At 40.3% G+C, this 18,296-nt stretch overlaps 1 long non-coding RNA gene across 4 annotated transcripts in view; it reads right to left on the bottom strand.

The window, feature by feature from the left end:
• Window positions 1-1,770: 1,770 nt before the first annotated feature.
• LOC144336294 (uncharacterized) overlaps window positions 1,771-18,296 on the bottom strand; it is a 66,117-nt gene continuing 49,591 nt past the window's right edge. For 3 of the 4 annotated variants that reach the window (XR_013407924.1, XR_013407923.1, XR_013407926.1), the window contains 2 exons: window positions 6,965-18,211; window positions 1,771-2,561 (listed from right to left, as the gene is read on the bottom strand). This is a non-coding gene — a long non-coding RNA (uncharacterized LOC144336294). The remainder of the gene's footprint in view (window positions 2,562-6,964; window positions 18,212-18,296) is intronic. The other variant, XR_013407925.1, reaches the window with a different exon arrangement.

Raw genomic sequence — 18,296 nt, 5'->3', positions numbered from 1 at the left:
GGTGATCCACCTGCCTCGCCCTCCCAAAGTGCTGAGATGACAGGCGTGAGCCGCCGTGCCCAGTCCCAAAATGTCTTAAAGAGACAGTTCTGCCAGCTCACTGTTTACTGGTCAGTGTCCATGTGCATTTCCAACGGTCTGTCATTAAAGACACTGGATCAAAAATCCCTGTCCCCTACCACTGCCAGCTCAAGCCAGCCTACAATTACAATTTCCAGTAGCTGGCTGTGACTAAACTTCTGGTTAGAAGAAAGGCAAGATGTCACTTAAATGCAATTCTTGTGTTATCTGTGGAATCCGGTTTTTCACGCATACTCCTATCTTCCATCATCAAAGCATCCCTTAAAGGCCCGTTTGGTTCCAAATGGGTTCCAAGACCAACACTAAGATTTACCTAGAAAATTTTCAGGTTAGCTTTGAGACTCACACATTCAGAAGACCTGAGGCTTGAAAATGACAGGACTGTAGGTGATACTAGACATGAGACAGGTTTCAAGCCATTCAGGTCAATATCATACAATACTGTGGTGGTGACACCCTATTTAGTTGCAGTGAAGCCATTCCAAGAGGCCATTAATTGATCCCAATGGACACCGAATAGCCTCTTAAAATAGAAGACTGTACTTAAGTGGAGATAGGAACATGCTAATTACATAACTCTTTTATTCAAGGCAGTCTTTGGATTTGGCCTCTAATTCTGATTCCTTCCCTTCCATCTCCACTAGAAAGTTGTAAGAAGTGAATCTCCATTCCACATTATAAAGTGATTTTAGGTTGATACATGGGGACATTTTATCATTTATTTCAGGCATTGACATACATTTGGTGTTTTTGCTTTGTGAAGATGTAACAAAATAATTTCTAAAGACAAGAATGTCAGCACAATAGATAGGTTTGTTTCTAGGATATATCAGATGCTCTCTAAATGTGATCATTTCCTTTCAAAGTGAAGCACAATAATTGCCTCTAAGGAATGATAAAGCCAAATGTCATTTTTTCTTATGTCAGTCTGCTGCAATACCGCCCAGTCTAGTAACACTTGATCTCCAACGGGAGAGAATCTTAAGGTTGCTGTGACAGCTAAACAAAAAATCAAAACTACTGTGAGAACTCCAAAGAGCCTTCTTCAACAAAACTAATCAAACCACATTGTGTGCTTAATTATTTCTATTGTACCTTCAGACTAAAGAACTATAGGAGCATTTTGTTTTGTTTTCCCCAATTTGCATTAGGATTTTGATGTATGGTCTTCTGTTGCTTTTAATAAAATCATGCTACTCCATTTAAGAAATATTTGCCATGAAATAAGTGTTTCAGCATGTTTTTGTTTTTTCAAATCTGAAAGGTCTACTCCATGATTCCCATTGTTCATACTCCTGGAATAAATTACTACAATCAGACCACATAGGGAGAAAAGTTAGCTCCCGATTACAAAAGGCATCAGTCCAAGAGGTAAAGTATTAATCAAACCTACTTTCGAGCAATCCCATTCTCTCTGTTAGAATGTATGCTCCCATCAGGCCACGTTAAAACAGCATTTTCATCAGTCACTGGCTATTTTGTTTCTGCTGAAATCTGGGGTCCCCTACAGTTAAAGTGAGTGGCTAACCTTACTCCATTCTCCAGCGTCTCCCTGATAGCTTTATCTGGCTATTATAATTTGTCATTGTCAAACCATTTAGGCTTTTGGCTTTGGTCTTATTTTTCCTGCAGGTGTCAAAAATGCAAAACCACAATTTATAAAACACAAGATGACAGAATCCCATTTGCACTGGCTTCAAAATGCCAGAAGGTAACTTTATTTAAAATATCACAACCTCCTCTCCAAACTAGTTGCATGAGTTCCAGGGTGGTCTGAAGAGTTGATTCAAAAAATAAATGCCACTGCAGCAACTTACAATTCCTAAGGCCAAACATCCAGATGTGTCAATAATCTGTGTAAATTAGAAACAGATGTAAGCCCTTGTTGAAAAATAAATATAATAGAATTATTTCCTTTGCCTCCTTATGCTTTCACACACTTGAATTTATTTCTTTCACATTTTTTAGTTGGTTCAGTATTAAAAACAAAAATTATTTCTCTTTTCCACATAGGGTGTAGCTATGTATAAAGTTCTCCAGAAAAAGAAAAGCACAGTTAATTTTGTGCCTTATTTCATGCCCAGTGAAGCTAATCCAAGCACAGAGGCTTTCTGCAGTTAGTCGGTGATTACAATCCGACCAAATCTGGGTTATATTCTAGATCACTGTCGCCATGTAAAGTAATTCCATCATCAAACCCACTCTTTGTTCCCATAAGGTTGCCCCGGTTATAAGATAAAATAAACATTTCAAATATGGTAGAACTACATTTCTGACAACTTCTACTTACTTTCGTTTGATGTAACAATAGAGTTGTTGTTTAGAGTTAACAGGTTTTTTGGTTTGTTTTTTTAACGTCCTTTTTTAGAAGTGACCTTGTTTCTTAAATCCCATTTGTGTGTGATAGGTGGAGATGAGGGACATGTGCGTGTCACTGGAAGTTTTTGAGAAGAGATCAATGGTTGTCAGTAGACAAAGAGCTGCAAGATAGATATCAGAGGTTTACGTTTCCTTAAAGCATAAATACAACCACCAACTGCACAAAGTCATTTATTACCCATGGACATCAATTAGAAAAGTTCTAATGACTACAAGTTCTCAAATGCTGGGGCCCCTGGAGCCTTTTGTCCCTATCATAGTGGGATACAGGGAGGCAGACTCAGCTATTTAAGTGACCTCTGAAAAATTGCTGTAAAGAAAATAAGGCAGCTCCACATTCATCTCCTGACTCTCAAACACCAATCAAAATAGTAATAATGATAGTAACCTTCTTGCCAGAAGTATAGCCCTATAGAATTATGAGATCAGTCAGTATCAACATTTAATTCTTCAGTAATCTGAATTTTCTCTAATTGTTGCCTTGATAACCCAGCCATCCCTCAAAGCAGTGACATGTTGTAGTATTCATTATGTAGTGTCCAGAGCTAAATTATCTTAACAAAAAGGCAACATTTACATTTTGGCTTCTGAAAAATTTTGATCCTTGCAAAAATAATAAAATAAGCAAGTTTTGCCTTCAATACTGTTAATCTACTGCTTTCCTTCCTACTGCATTTATGATAAAGAGTTCTAAATCTTATCTGATTAGCATTACCCCTATTTCCTTACTAGCAGAACCACTGGGAGAGGGAGGCGGGTGCTCAGTCCAGAAAACTACCTTGCTTAGCCCTTCACAGACAGGCATGTGATGTGGTGGCATGTTAGGGGACGCTCTGTAAAGGAGACTGCCTTAATCAGCAGGTCTCCTTCGCTCATGCCCTTCTTCCTCTTTTTTCCTACTTGAGTCATGGTTGTGATTGCTGGAGCTGCAACAACCGTTTTGTAAGCCTGAGGATGAGAGCAGAGAGCCTGATTCCTGATGACATCAGGGAGCTGCCGTGTAACAGACCAGCTTGCCTACATCTGGTCTTAAATGAGATCAGTGTAAACCCTCATCTTGTGGAAGACACTATCTCACAGTCCCTATTAGCAGCTGCAGAATATAGCTTCGGATACATTCTCTGAGAAGTTTTTGCCCCAAGCCCTGCCTGAGCTCCCTGCTCCAGAACACTCACCTCTCAGTCCATCACCTACTTCTACCTCTCAGAAAATTACTATGTTTTCCCTCTGTGCCTCAGGCCTTCTCTCTGACAAACTCCACTCTAGTGAAAGAAAAATGTTTTCATCCTCTCAAAGATGGCTTTGGTACTTGAACTACTTGTATTTATCTTGTAATGTATTTATAGCCACCACCTTTTCAAAAAATTTACATAAGGCAGTTTATCATCTAGCTAATCTGATTGTTTAATATGCATTATTGGGGTAATAGAAGAGGTCGTGGTAGAAAATAAATGAGAAAGTAAAATATAGAGAAAGTTGTATTATACCCATGATAAAGAAATAGAAATGGAATTCTTTCCTACCCAAATACCCTTATGTAAACAAACAGGCAATCTTTTTAAGCTTTTAAAAAAAAACAGTTGGTGAAGATGATTTAACTAGAGTGAGATTAAATAACCACAGCAAATTAAAATATGGGTTATCATTAATTTTTTTTCAGGGGCCCAAATGCAGCAAATTAAACGAAGTTTAGAAACATTCTTCTCAAAAACATGGGCTTCTTCTTTCGAAAACTCATTCCTTGCTGAAGTGGCTACTTCATTTGTTCTGTTTATTGTCATTACACTATCAGCAAGTTGGACCAAAGGCACTTACAAACATGTGTGATTGTTTGGGTTAAACTGCAGCTGCTCGTGAGGCTGTTCGTACTGACCCCATCTGGAAGGCTGGCTACCGAAACAGCCCTCTCTCCCTGACTATTCTCCTTTCAAAGACTATTCTCCTTTCAAAGACAATGTACACTTACGTTTTGCACCTGAGCTTGCTGAGAAGGACATGGAGACGCTGCTTTTCTGCAACCTACCTCCTCGGAGCTGTTCCCACCTTATCCTTCTTGCCTGATTAAAGCTTAAAGCAAACTGAGAACTGGGCTCCAAATGTTGCTTTACTATTTCCCTTGCAACTCTGTAAACTGGGTTTCTGTCTTTAAAACCCGTAAGTTCCTCCCTTCTTCTGCCTCCACTAGGAACTGATAATCAGTAGGAAAAGGAGGAGAGACAGGAGTGAGGGACAAGATGGGGGAAACAAACTGTGCCTGAAAAACAAAGTTGTTACTCTTGAGTCAGAAGGATTGCATCCAAAAGCAGTGACTCACTGTGCTGAGGGACATTGTCTTGCCTAATAAGTAAAGGCATGTGGCCAAATACACACCTGCCCACAGGTTAGGAATTTAATTCTTCCCAGGACTGCAGATACCATGAGCTTTACATGCAAACATAGAGCTTTGCTTCTGCACATTTGCATGGCAGTGATTTCTAGATTTCCATTCCACTCCACCTCTCGGCTGTCATTTCACAAAACATGTGAGGAAATGGCCATGTGCTTAGGGAACTCAGAAGCTGATGGTTTAAGAAAATCAACTGCGCCACAGCCTCCTCTCTGGAAACTTACACTTTTTATTGGGAAATTCTGATCAACTTCGTTGATGTTGTATCTTTAGTTTCTCTTATAAAAAATAAAATGCCTGAAATATGTGTACTCTGATATTTTGAGGTGTTTTAATATATCAAAAGGGGCATTTGGTTATAGTTATCAAAGTTATTTCAGTTTTAATTTAAAGGACCTTATCACAACTTTATTAGTTATGTGCTATAAACACTATCTCCACCTCTGCCATTTAATGGAGAATGTTTGATTGACGACTCTCAGATCTCTATCTCCATCCCAGATCACTTTCCTGAGACTCATATGTTCCAACATGAGATGTGGTACAGTGATTAAATGAAAAATTTCGAGAGGCAGACTGCTTAGGAAGCCCAGCTCCTCCGTTTACTATGTGACTTTGAGTAAATTACTTAATCTCTCTGCCTCAGTTTCTACATCTATAAAATAGGAATAATATTATATTGTATTAATTCTAAGAGGAACATTGTAACATCTTTGAATCAAGATGTGTCTTACAATGGATGGTACCTCAGATTTGATGAAATAAACTAACAATAGCTGTTAGGGTGGTGTGGGGACTAAATTGATTAAAATATATACTTTATGACAATATTTGGTGTATACTGAGCTTTCAATAAATGTTAGCCAGTATTATTGCATTAATGGGCATATCATTTTCAATTTTCAGGCATCTCAAACTCATCTTTCCTTCAAAGATGATTCCCCTATATTCCTTATTTTGTCTAATGCTAGTCACACAAGTCAGAAACATAAAAACCATCCTTGGTCATTCCTCTCTTTAAGCCTCCACATTCAATCACTTAACAAGCTCTCTTAATTTTATAGTCTAAACATCTCCCATCTTTCCTTTTCTTGCCATGCCCACTGCCACTGTGGTCATCATCTCTGACCTGGAAAACGGCAGCCTGACGTCCAAACTCCACCTGGCCTTTAGAGTCATCTTCCTGACGTGGGAATCACATTCTAACTCTCCTTGTCTCCAGCTTTTCAGTGCCCCCAGCGCCACCAGGATGGAGTTCACTCCTTACTGGGGCACCAAAGTCTTGGGTTGTGAGGCTTCCAGACCTTGATTGACAAGCCTTCCTCACCTGATGCTCCATCCTCACATATCACTTGCCACTCCCTGAACACTCATGAGGGCTGATGTCTCTGGGCTCTTCCCTCTGCCTAGAGTGGTCATTACCCTTTGATCCACTTGTGTATATCCTTCAAGACTCAGAAGGCCATGATTATCTTTCTTCTTTCCCCTTCCTCTACTAGATAATTTTTTTTTTTTTTTTTTTTTTTTTTTTTTTTTTTTTTTTTTGAGACTGAGTCTCGCTCTGTCACTCCAGCTGGAATTCAGTAGCGTGATCTTGGCTCACTGCAACCTCTGCCTCCCAGGTTCAAGTGATTCTCCTGCCTCAGCCTCCCGAGTAGCTGGAACCACAGGCATGCACCACCATGCCTGGCTAATTAGTTGTATTTTTAGTAGAGACAGGGTTTCACCATGTTGGCCAGGGTGGTCTCAAACTCCTGACCTCAGGTGATCTGCCCGCTTCAGCCTCCCAAAGTGCTGGGATTACAGGCGTGAGCCACCATGCCTGGCTCCTCTCCTAGATACTTCTATAGGCCCTTCTAGGTGCTCCCATGTCACCTTGTTTTTATTTCCACTCCATTTTTCTAATTCCCAATCAATGTATATCCCTTACTTGACAGCAGATCCTTTAAGATCATATTTCTTTATCTTTAGCCGTTTCCTGTCACATAGCAACCAACACATGATTGTTAAATGAATGAAGGAATAAAAGTAACAATGCACATGGTATTGTATGACAATATATTGAGAAAAATATATTGAGAACAATCAAGAGAGAATAAGAAAAAAATACAATTAAACCTTTTTCGTTAGCTGCAGCAATCAGTTCTTTTTCTTGAAATATGCCTTCTTCTCATTGTCCTTTCCTAGAATGTGCCATCACTCTGGTAAACAATCCATGCTATAATGCCATCAGGCCAGGATACTGATGCTCTGTTTTTCAAATATTGACACCAACACACTATATGGGTACCTGGTACATGGTTATTGTTCTCAGTCGTACTGCAGGACAACATCCTTTAGTGCAAGGCCCTGTTTTTATTGAAAAGTTGACAAACTATCAAAATGCTGTTAGGAATAAAAATTGCACATGTGGTAATGATAGAACAATGGAAAATGTGGACAAACACTAAACCTCAAGCACATTCTCTGATGTAGATTGCTTCTTAAATGACTGTCACTGGGAAAGGCAATTGCATAAACACTCTTACAGACTTCAACAGCATGCCACCCCACCCCAACCCTGTAGATGCTCACAAGTTAAATCTGTAATAATGCAACAAAAACAGTGTGCTGGGAAAGTTCATTTATTAGTTACATGTAGAGATTATTTTGTGGTATGGAAGAAACACAAAGGGCACTAAGTATTTGACTCCTCATTACCCAGATGTCACAATGGTACATTTCAGTTAACAGATTGGCCCAAGGTTGTACCAACAACGTATTGGACCAAAGTCTCCTCACCAAGAACTTGCTTAGCACTTATTGGCCAAAGGCTGTTAGTGACATAACAGAAAGTGTCAACAGTTTCAAATTATTGACACTTTCCTTGCATAGACCCAGAGCCCATATGCAGTAGTAGAAAATCATGACAAGAAATCATATTCCGCATTTAAAAATCAACAACTATATAATATACTCTTTTTGATTTAAAGGGGAAAAAAGATTAGAGACTTAATGCACCTCATAGATGCGGTCTTATCAGACCTTCGCTTTGTGTGGACATTCTTTAGATTGAGCACAGGACAATGACAGATAGGGGGTGGAAGTGGTATCAAGATGGTTCTTAGGAAAAGAAAGGTAGATATTTCAGTCCCTGTAGTTCCTATCTAAAGTGCAACAATATTTGGCTGTAGTTGCCCTGATTACTTTTCAAACTGTGTATCTTAGCTCCCAGTCCCACACCAGGGGAGATAATTAAAGGAGAGCCTCCTTATGGTATCATCCTCTAGGTCCCTGCCTCAGAACTGCATTCTCAGCAAAGCAATATTGTAACCAAGTCCCTATGGCAATTCCAGCACTCAGCATCCCCACCCCCTGGAAAGAATCCAAGACAGAACCACCTCCTATAAGATCCCATTCTGCTGTAAGTACCATACTTTACAGCACTTTAAGTTGTACTAATCACATTAAAGATGTAAGATTCCATTTGTATTCAATGTAATTTTCATCAAGTTGGAGGAAAAGAAGTTTTGCCTGAAAAAAAAGATGTTGAACCGGTTCTTACAACCTCTATGTTACTTGCTAGAGCATTACAATGTTTCCTTGTTTTTTTTGTTGTTGTTGTTTTGTTTTGTTTTTTGAGACGGAATCTCGCTCTGTCACCAGACTAGAGTGCTGTGGCGTGATCTCGGCTGACTGCAACCTCTGACTCCCTGGTTCAAGCGATTCTCCTGCCCCAGCCCCTATTCTTTTACATATAGGAGAATGACTCTTCCCTACCTAGTGAAATTAAACATAGCTATTTGACTTGTGCTGGCCTATGAAGTGTGAAGTGAAAGTGACAGGTGTCATTTCTGAGCTGAGGCATCCAGAGTCCAGGTGAGGTTCTCTGTGCTGGTTCCCTTGCCACAGTGATGGTAAATCCAGATGCTGAGACACAGCTGCCCCAAGCTCACAGGGCCTGGAAGGTGGAGCCACCACATGGTGGGTCATCTAAATCTAAAATGGACTTGGACTGACATTTTGGGCCGATTAAAAAAAAAATACAAAAAAAAAATGGACGTGGTGTGACAAAGAAATTTTGTATTGTTACCATAGCATAAACTAATCTGTGAGGATAGTCCGGGAACTTTGGACCTTGGAAAATGGAATTTGCTTTCGTAGCCTCTATATTCGTCATCAATAAAATTCTAAAGGTTTCAAGGTTACATAACTCCCACAGAGAAGTTTATATCCTGTTTCACCGAATAAAAATCAGAACGTAGTATTTCCATTAAAATTGGGTTACTAGAATATAGCAAAATCCCTTGCCATAATTCATAATTTTCACTGTAATTAAAGTTCTATATGTTGTGACAAGAAAATTGAGCTGCTGCCTAGTGTGACTGCAATTATGAAGGAAGTTTAAAGTGATAATTAATTGAAATCACAGTGCTGACTTAAAATTACCAGTTTGGCCTCTGAATCATAAAAACCAAAATTGTAAGCATTTTATGAAAAAAATGCATTGGGCTAATTACTTAACAAATTATTTAATATCCATCATAATATCCCAAGAATATGGGGAAAATATTTTTGGTATACAAATACAAAAAGTGGTTATCTTAATAGCTATGTGCTTCCAGCCAGGCGTGGTGACTCACGCCTGTAATCCCAGCACTTTGGGAGGCCGAGGCGGGCGGATCATGAGGTCAGGAGATCAAGACCATCATGGCTAACATGGTCGGGTTTGGTAGTGGGCACCTGTAGTCCCAGCTACTTGGGAGGTTGAGGCAGGAGAATGGCGTGAACCCAGGAGGCGGAGTTTGCAGTGAGCAGAGATCATTGTGCCACTGCACTCCAGCCTGGGTGACAGAGCAAGATTCTGTCTCAAAATAAATAAATAAATAAATAAATAAACAAATAAAAACATAGTTGTGTGCTTCCACGGCCCTAAGCAAATTAAGTCATCTGAAAAAACATTGTAATCAATGTGGAAATTTTTTAGGCCTATGAAAATAAGTGATAAGGAGGTGATCCCCCATCCTTTGTGTAATCTAAAGGTTACATGAATAGAATCTTAAGGCGATTCATACGAAAAGTATTTATTGAGCACTTTCTGTGGTCTTCAGTTGTGCTTAACTCTGAAGACAGAATAATAAGAGATGTGGTCTCTGCCCGCCTCAGCCTTACAGTCTAGCAACCTCTGCTTCGGAATGTATGCACTGGTATTTCCTTCCCAGTTTTAAGTTGTGAAAATAGCATTATCAAATCTTAATCATAATACAGTAGAGCTTCATCTGTCTAGAAATCTCAGTTATCTGGAACACAGCTGAGAATCAGGAAGGCAGTAATAGGAATCTTTGAGAATTCAATCTTATTCCACACACACACGGCAAAAAGGTATGAGTATTTATTTTGTGTTATCATCCTGCTAAATACTTTATACTGAATACACTATCATCACAAAACCCTATGACAGAATATGAGGAGTGTCCCCATTTTACCGGTGAGGAAATTGAAGCTGAAAAAGGTATAACATCTGATGGATTCAGGATTTGAATCCAAATCTGTCTAACTCCAGAGCTCAATATCTTAACCACTACCCCACATAGCATTTTGCAAAGACTATAAACTAAAACTCTTGGTTTCTACTTCCAGAAGAATCCCTGGGGCCTTGTTCCAGTTACTGTCTAACCACTCTGGATTCTGCAGTTCAGGAATTTAGAAAGGGTGCTGCAGGGATATTTGTCACCATTCCATGATGTCTGTGGTCTCAGCTGGGAAGACTCAACAGCTGGAGGAGGGGTGTTCAGGACATGAAGGCTGGAATTATCTGGAGGTGTCTTCACGCATGTGCCTGGAGGTTGATGCCTGTCAGCCTGGTCCTCAGCTGGAGCTATTAACTGTACCATCTGCATGTGGCCTGGGCTTCCTCATAGCCCGGAAGTCTTAGTAGAGTCAGATGTCTTGCCTGATAGCTCAGAACTTCAAAAATAAGAGTGATAGAGGAGAACCTACATTGCCTCTTAACACCTAGAATTGGAAGACACATAGCATCCCTTCTGCCATAATTGTCACAAACCTACTTAGGCATAAGAGAATAGAATGTAGACTCCATCTCCCAGTGGGGGTCAAGGCCACAATTTAGAGGGTGATGTGGCCTGGAGGACTGTTGCAGCCATCTTTGGGAAGTGTCATGCCATAAGCCCTCCCCTAAAGTTTTGTTTTTTGTTTTTGTTCTTGTTTTTGTTTTTTTGAGACAGAGTCTCTCTCTGTCACCCAGGATGGAGTGGTATGGCACAATCTCGGCTCACTGCAGCCTCTGCCTACCAGGTTCAAGCGATTCTCCTGCCTCAGCCTCCCTAGTAGCTGGGATTACAGACTTGTGCCACCACACCTAGCTCATTTTAATTTTTTTGTTTTTTGTTTTTTGTTTTTTAGTAGAGACAGGGTTTCACCATGTTGGTAAGGCTGGTCTCAAACTCCTGACCTCAAGTTATCCATCCACCTCGGCCTCCCAAAGTGCTGGGATTAGAGGCGTGAGCCACCATGCCTGGCCACCTCCCCTAAAGTTAAATTGCTCCTCTCTCCTATCCAATCCACCTTGGGAATATTCAAACACATTCCAAGTAAAGAGAATAGGATAAAAAGCATTGTGTAAACATTGCCTATCTCCAGTAATGACCAACAATCTGTCAATTTAAACAATAAATGTCAAGAATGGCTAATAGGGCAGGAATTAAAAATAGGAATGTCGGTTTTACCATAAGACAGAAATAGAAAAATTATGGGCAGCAAATAAGAAAAACTCAATAACTATAGCCTGCAGGGCATTTAATCAGGGCCTACATCTCCACACAGCTCAATAACTCCATGGGCATCCTCTATTCTTGTATTGAAAAACACCAGTTTTCTAATAATGATTCTACCCATCCAGACAAGGTTAAATTCTATCTAGTGTACTCCATGAAAGAAGGCAGCAAAGTGTATGCTGTACTTTATAAAGATTTGCATTTGAAGGGGATGCTTTAGGGAGTAAGCACATTAATCTCACATGAACAACTCATCTCTCAGTGTTCAGTTCTGAATCATTACAGCTCAGGTAGAAAAGACACAGTCCTGTGATGCTTTTGTTCAGATGAGAAAAAAAGAAAATATTCTGCAGGTTGCATTTTCTAGAGCTAATGCCCAAATTCCACCCACAGTTATCAAGCTGGCACACACTGCACATTCAAGCAGCCATGTGCCAATGCATGCACACATTTGTAGACAAACACCTGCTATGGGTATTTAATTTTGATCCTTATCTCCTAAAACTATTTTTAAAGAGAAAAAGATTTCCTATGGCCTTGACTTCCAAAGTTAGCCAAAACTGATAGAATAATTGGAGACAGACCAATGTCCACAGACTATTCATCATAAGACCAGTAGTTATCCACATTGGATTTTCCCCCAGCAAATTTGCTTGCCTTATAAGAATTTGGTTTTGTTGTTGTTGTTGTTTGTTTGTTTGTTTGTTTGTTTGTTGGAGACAGAGTCTTACTCTATTGCCCAGGCTGGAAGGCAGTGGTGCTATCTCGGCTCACTGCAACCTCCACTTCCCGGGTTAAAGCGAGTCTCCTGCCTCAGTCTCCCAAGTAGCTGGGATTATAGGTGCGTGCCACCACACCAGGCTAAATTTTGTATTTTTAGTAGAGACAGGGTTTCATCATGTTGGTCAGACTGGTCTTGAACTCCTGACCTCAGGTGATCCCACCACTTTGGCCTCCCAAAGTGCTGGGATTACAGGCGTGAGCCGCTGTGCCTGACTAGAATCTGTTTAGATGTATATAAAATGTTAGTTTGCATTTCTTGAGCACACACTGGTCAACAGCTGAGAGGAGCCAACCAGAAGTAAAAAGTCTGAACAGATCATGTGAAGAACTGGAACCAGAGTTTATCAATAGAGGGCAATACCTTATTGTGGGATCGTTAATGGTAAAAGAGGTATTTGATAGTATTTTTAAGTTTCTACTGATCTTTGTTAACTTCTGAATACCATCAGGTATATGGAGAGTATCTAAAACGAAGTCTCTTCCTAGGGCTCCTGTGTACCCACAACTTCCATTTCAATTCTCACAGTGACTCCTAAAAAATGTTTCTCATTGAGCAACGGAAAATTGGAGTTATGTTGTAACATCACCCAACAGCTCTTGAATAAGTCACAGTGTAGAATTAGTTAGAACAGGGATACCTGATGGGATGTGAAAACCAGGTAAATATATGGGGAATCCAACAGCACAGGGAGACAGGGCAATACAAAAACAAACAAACAAAGCAAAACAAAACAAAAAAAGACAGTAATGATATTGGTCTCTCTGATTATTTAGGAAAGGTTCTGTGAACTTTAAAAATCTCACCCTCTCACCCTACACCTCCATACAAGTCTCTGAGCTTTATTTTTCTTTGTTTATTAAACATCTCTAATGTAAAAGCATAATTGTTTCTTTGTTTTAGTTGCTAGAGCCTGCGGGTTGTGAGTGGCTATAGACACCTGTGTTGCTACCTGCAAGAGGACCTGTAAGGCAGAAGTCAGGGAACGAAGAGAGGGCGCTCCATCTAGAATCTGTAGAAACCTGGAAGCCAGAAACACATCCAGACATGGTGGGAACGGTGCAAATAAGAAACAAATAAGAAAAGAGAGGAAACTTGTTATTAAATCCATTTGTGAGAAATAGTTATAGTGTTTTCATGACTTAACAAGCATATCGCAAGACAAAAACCATATAAAGGAAAGAGTTTAGGATTTCTTTCAGCCATCAGACAAATGATTTATATTTTGGCAGTGTCTGAAATTTGAAATCTACATACTTGTTGTTGTTGTTAAATTCACCACTGTGCCTTGGCTTCATGAACACAGTAGCATATTATACCTTATTAAAATATGAGGATCATGTCTTCTGAAATGAAAGAAAAATTTCCAATATTATTCCTAAAAGAACAGAAATAGAATGTGAAAAACAAGGCAAATTGTAAGAAACAAGTCAAAATACACTCCCAAATCACACTAAATACAAAAAATCTGAAATGTCCAATTGAAAGACAAAGGTTGTCTGATTTTTTGTTTCTTTTAAAGATATGCATTCTTAAGAAGAGACACATTTATAAAATATACATAAGAATGGCCAAAAGTAAAAACTATGTAGACAAATACTAACCAAAAGAAAAGAAAAGAGGGCTGGGCGCGGTGGCTCAAGCCTGTAATCTCAGCACTTTGGGAGGCCAAGACAGGCGGATCACGAGGTCAGGAGATCGAGACCATCCTGGCTAACACGGTGAAACCCCGTCTCTACTAAAAAAAAATACAAAAAACTAGCCGGGCGAGGTGGCGGGCGTCTGTTGTCCCAGCTACTCGGGAGGCTGAGGCAGGAGAATGGCGTAAACCTGGGAGGCAGAGCTTGCAGTGAGCTGAGATCCGGCCACTGCACGCCAGTTTGGGCGACAGAGCGAGACTCCGTCTCAAAAAAAAAAAAAAGAAAAAAAGAAAAGAAAAAGACCTAGGAGCATAAAATTAGCTTGACAAAATAGACTTTAAAGCAGAAAGCATTATTGAAGATAAAGAGTCTCTACTACATAATAATTTTTAAACATTCAACTTACCAGTATGATATAATAATTCTATATTTGTGCACATCTAATATAACTTGGAAATTTATAAAGCAAAAATTAACAAACTGCAAAAATTCACATATTCGTCATCATATAGTAAGAGCTTTCAACATACCTATCTCCTTGATTGAGAAATTAAGCAGAGAAAAATTTAAAAAATAGGTTTCGGCTGGGTGTGGTGGCTCATGCCTGTAATCCTAGCAGTTTAGGAGGCTGAGGAAGAGTTTGAGACCAGCCGGAGCAACATGGCAAACCCCGTAACTACAAAAAAACACAAAAATCAACCAGGCATGGTGGCCTGTGCCTGTAGTCCCAGCTACTCAGGAGGCTGAGGTGGGAAGATCCCCCTGTGCCAGGGAGGTTGGGCCTGCGGTGAGCCATGATCATGCGACTCCAGACTGGGCAACAAAGAAAGGCTCTGTCAAAAGAAAAAGAAAGAAAAGAAAAGAACAGAAAAGAAAAAAGAAAAGAAAAGAAAGAAGGAAGGAAGGAAGGAAGGAAGGAAGGAAGGAAGGAAGGAAGGAAGGAAGGAAGGAAATAGATATCAATGACAAAATCAATGAGCTTAAATAAATTGTCGACAAACATAGAACCCTGAACCAAATCATTAGAGAATAAATATTTTTCTGAAATACACATGAGAATTTTACAAAAATGAACCAAAAAACGATGTCCTAAACCCAGTTTTAACATATTTCAGGGAATCAGTACAGAGGGGCCATACTCTCAGATCACACTGTAATCAAGTTAGACATTAAACATAAAAATAAATAAGTTAAAAATCTAGGCCGGGTGTGGTGGCTCATGCCTGTAATCCCAGCACTTTGGGAGGCCAAGGCAGGCAGATGGCCTAAGCTCAGGAGTTCAAGACCACCCTGGGCAACACGGTGAAACCCCGTCTCTACTAAAATACAAAAAATTAGCCAGGCGTGGTGGTGGGCGCCTGTAGTCCCAGCTACTTGGGAGGCTGAGGCACAAGAATCGCTTGAGCCCCAGAGGCAGAGTTTGCAGTGAGCCAAGATTTTGCCACTGCACCCCGGCTTGGGCTACAGAGTGAGACTGTCTAAAAAAAAAAAAAAGAAAGAAAAGTCCGTACAATTGGAAATTCAGGAACATACTCCCAAATAACTCATGAGATGCAGAAAACCTATATGGAAATTTCTAAAACACTTAGAACTGAAGAAGAATAAAAACATTGTAATCAAAGCAAAAACTTAAGGAGATATACATATCCTTAAAATATTTTCAATATATAAGAAGAAAGGAAAAAATAAAAGAACTTTTCAAAGTTTTGTACCGATTTGATAGAACACCGACAGTTTTGTTCATGCCCCCAGCCTCCTTCCCCTGCCCTAGGCTTCCAGGAAGAACACTCCATCACCCAAGGAAACCCAGATCTAGCAACTGATGATGCACTACTATATCATTATGTGGCATCGAAACACTGCCTGGCCCCAAAGTCACACTCCAAAGGTTTCTTGGCTTGCACTCATTCTGGGAAAGAAGAGAGAAAAAAAGGAAAATTAGGAAGATTTGAAAAAAAAAACACACACACACACACAACAATATGAATGGATAGAGAACTGGGAAATGATTTTTCTTTGATCCTTAACTGAACCATCATCAATCTCTACCACAGTAAACCACGCATAACCACCCAGTTTCTAATTATGGAGCTGGTAAAAATGTGATGAATTGTATGCCACATCAGCCATAACTAGACTCCTCACATTGCCTGGATGACTGTGTCAGTTTAAGGTCCAGATTTGCTAAGCAGTGTGGCTTTAGAAAAATCTCTTAAATTATCTCAGTTTCCTCATTTAAATACCTCAGAAGTAAAATTACACTTCTCAAATATTTTATAGTGAGGATGAGATGATAAAAATAATATAGCACAGGGTCTTTTGGCTACTGCTGGCAGTTATTATTTCATATGTAGTATCTGCCTAAGAGAGGAACCTTATAAAGGAAGTTTTTAGAAAGCACTTGACCTCAGCCTGAATTGAAGGTATTTGGCATATCAGAAGGAGACATCAAATAAAACACTGGTCCGTCTTAAAGGGAAGAAAGAAGAATCATCAAGGCAAACATCAACAGTGCCCAGAGAGCACTGTCCAGGATTCATCCTGTCTGGTAGTAATAGCTACACCACTCTGTCATGGACTGGATGAAGCAGGCCAGCAAACCACAGGCCTCCGCATCTGGCTGGTATTTTTCATAGGCAATCAGAAGGTGCCACCCTCTCGTCTACATTTGCCACAGTGTGGGAAAATCTAACAACAACAATCACGACTTTCTACTGAGGCACCACGTCCAAGAAGACCCAGCTAAAATATAAATGCTATTTGTGAAATAAGTTCGAGGTAGATAGTTTTGTTGCTGCTAATCTGAAAGAATGGGAAATACCATCATTGAGTTTTAAGGTGAGACGTGAAGAATATCATACAGTGTATGAGTTTGGGCGTCAGACCTGGGTTCAAATTTCTACTTCTCATTCTAGTTGTGTGACCGTGGGCAAGTTACTTATGCATTTTGAGGCTATTATCTTATGTAAAAATTAGGAATAGGCTGGGCATGGTGGCTCACGCCTGTAATCCCAGCACTTTGGGAGGCAGAGGCGGGTGGATCACTTGAGGTCAGGAGTTCAAGACCAGCCTGGCCAACATGGTGAAACCCCGTCTCTGCAAAAAAAATACAAAAATTAGCTGGGCATGGTGGCATGCACCTGTACTTCCAGCTACTCGGGAGGTTGAAATGGGAGAATTGCTTGAACCCGGGAAGTGGAGGTTGCAATGAGCCAAGATTGTACCACTGCACTCCAGCCCATGTGGCAGAATGAGAGCCTGTCTCAAAAAAAATAAAAATTATGAACAGTGTGGAACCCACTATGCATTAGATGAATGGTAGTAATTATTAATGAAAAGAAAAACAATTGATCTGGAGCAGAACAGACTTGAATGAGGAGCCTCTGCAGGAGACATGGCATCCACTGAAAGCATCATAAGGGCTCAGGATATCTACTGAGGAGCAGATGAGAAAGCAGAGAATATGAAGAAAGGAGTGGGACACAGAGGATTTATTTCTCCTCCTTGCCAGTACAGTCTCAGACCAGCGGGGAGAGAATGTTCTCCATTCAGAGTGAAGGCAGTTCAGGCCCAAGAGGATCTAGCCATGTAGCATTGCTGGTTAAACCCTTGTTCAATGAGCCCAGGCCTGCCTTGAGTCTTGACTGCCAGTGAAAAGCAAATTACTTCCTATTACATCCCTCATATTTCCCAGACAGCACCTACCTACTGAACACTACACATAAATTCCGGATGAAAGCAGGGCATCGGTTTCCCAGCCATGTAACTTTCCCAAACACTGCACACAAAGATTTATAGTCATGTTGGGCAGCCATGCAAAAGGTTGCATTATGTTCAGTAGTATTGCTTCTCATTTCAGGAGGATTTTGGTGGGGGACCTTTGAAGTGGGAGCTTGAATCATGCATCTGTAAATTCCTCATTTTCCACAGTTATTAAAACACCCGCCAGTGCCAGGGTATCCCATTGTTCATTCACTCCTTTGGCACGCCAGCCTGGGGGTAGATGCCAACCACACAACAGCCACAGAGACACAGACAAATAGTAGGTGAGGCGGGCCGGCGTCGTGGAGATGAGCGATTGCCTGCCAAAGGGACGCATGCTTGTTACTGACCGAACTGTTGCTTCTTAGAAATCTTTTAACTCCTTGTATGTGTTGAAAACTCTTCAGAGCTATGCAAGAAAACAAAAACAAAAACAAAAACATGGAAAGGAGCCAAGTTTATCAAGGGATGGCTTTCTGAATCCCATAAAGTTT

This window comes from Macaca mulatta, chromosome 17 (genome assembly GCF_049350105.2).
Source record: "Macaca mulatta isolate MMU2019108-1 chromosome 17, T2T-MMU8v2.0, whole genome shotgun sequence".
NCBI lineage: Eukaryota > Metazoa > Chordata > Mammalia > Primates > Cercopithecidae > Macaca > Macaca mulatta.
This window is presented reverse-complemented; position numbering and strand designations above follow the sequence as displayed.